Raw genomic sequence first — 2,250 nt, 5'->3', positions numbered from 1 at the left:
TAATCACTATCAATTGATGACATTTAATTATTTTATATTGATATTATTTATTAAATTAAAGTTGCATAAATTAAAATTAAATAATAAAACATGCTAGATATTAATAGAATTCACCCATGATCATGTAATTAAAAACAATTAAAATTATACTAACATAATATCTCGTTACAAACTCCTTAAATAAAAGTAAAATTGTCCAATAACAAAAAAATCTAACTGAAATATGCTAAATATTACTCCTAAACTAAGAAATATAAGTAAAAGTTCCTTCCAAAGTCCAATAATATGATGACACATAGCTTGCAATCAATCTTGATTCAATTCTCACCTTTTATACATGTGAAAAAAGAGAAAAAAAAGAAGTGTGCATACTAGGGTAAAAAATAAAATTTGTTACACAGTTTGTCTTTCATATGTTGTAATGACCAGTTTCATAAGGCTTATTGGATAGATTGTTTGTGGAGTATATCATCACAAACTACTCTACATAGAAACATAAACTCCATCAATATATTCATGAAAACTACTAACTATTGAAATATAATGTACCTTATGCAAAAATTCTCACATTAGAATCAAACATGATGTGAAATAAAGGAGAAACTACATATAACTATAGTAATATTGTATTGGTATTGTAATTTATTTTTGTGTTGGCGTGTGTTGCCCGTAGTGGGTATAGGGTGTGTGGGATGTGTTTTCTGATTGTGTATTGTTGTTGGTATGAGGGAGTATTGTTGATTGTGAGTATTAGTTGTAGGAATGGGTAGTATACATATGTTGTTGTTTTTTCGTACTTCTACGTGTGTGTGTGTGTTTTTCTTTTCCATTTTATTTTTTTTAGTTTTGCAGTGGTGTGGGGTAGATATAGGATGTAAGATGAGGTGAGTAGTGGTGTGAGAAAGTGGGGGTAGTGTAGGTGTAGTGGGGAGGATAATGGGTAGTTTAAGATTTTTTATTTTTATTATTATTTTTTACATAATAAATATATATAATAAAAATATTAGCTAACTAATAAAAAATATAAGAAATATTAAATAGTTATTCGAAAATATAATGAAGAAACATTAACTTATTTATTTAAAAGAAAACATATATTTTTGTAATTTTTTTTTCTTTTGATTAAAAATAAAACTTAACCTAAAACATGACTTTATTTTTATAGTTTTCAAATATATTAAAATAAACTTACTAAAATAAGATAAAATCAAAAAATTTAATTTATACTTATAATAAATATTTAAGGAATAAAAAATGGTGTAAAACCTTATGTTCGGTAAAAAATTACGTGTTTAAAAAGATTATAGTAAATGGTGTGCAAAGGGTTTCATACCTTTTTTTTTGGGGCTAAATCAAAAGGCAACCTTATTTTTGAAAAACAAAAAATTAATAGTATTGTTTTTAGAAATAAAAATTGGTGTTATTTTTGTCAAATTAAACACGGTCATAAAGTCCCAAACTAAAAAAAAAAGATTAAAAAAAATTACTGCCTTATAATGTTATACTAGCTTTTTTGGTTATAATTATCGTTACTTTTGGGCAAAACAAAACTTCAACTCCATAAGACTTTTATTTTGGTTATAGAGTCCAACACAAATCTTACTTTGAATTCAAATAAATATTTATAAAAATTGATATAATATTAACAGAATAATTTTAAGGATAAACTACTTTATTAGACATACATCACTAGCATACATACTAATTTTACATCTACTTTCAAACAATTACATATATTATTACTTTTAATATTTTATACCATATATTATTGAAGATACAATGAATATTCATATCCCTTAAAACTAAGATTGATATTTGATATGCTCAAATTACACCTCCTTATAGAAGTATAAGCGATCGTTATCGAGTAAAGAACCCAACTTGTAGGTTGGGATCGATCCCACGAGGAAAAATGGTTTAGACTTTACTTTAACCAGCAATTATATTCAATTAGTCAAATTATTTCCAGAAACAGGTAATTAAAGGGGGGTTGTGTTTGTGTAAAACAAATAGTAAGAACTTAATAAGTAATCAATAGGCAAAATGGTCTGATGGACCCTTATACTTGTATCAGATTGTAAAGTGAACCCTTTTACTTATAACTTTGTCAAGTGAACACTTAAACTTAATGAAACACAATATTTTAAACCTTTTTTTTCATTTGAAGAGGGTGCGTGCAATACAACCAAATACACGTAGAATCCACGTCATTTTTTAATGACACGTCAGAAATTAAATATTAAAAAATAA

This window comes from Solanum tuberosum, unplaced genomic scaffold (assembly GCF_000226075.1).
Source record: "Solanum tuberosum cultivar DM 1-3 516 R44 unplaced genomic scaffold, SolTub_3.0 scf00190, whole genome shotgun sequence".
Taxonomy (NCBI): Eukaryota; Viridiplantae; Streptophyta; class Magnoliopsida; order Solanales; family Solanaceae; genus Solanum; species Solanum tuberosum.
The sequence above is the reverse complement of the archived record's forward strand: the minus strand, read 5'-3'. Positions refer to the sequence as shown.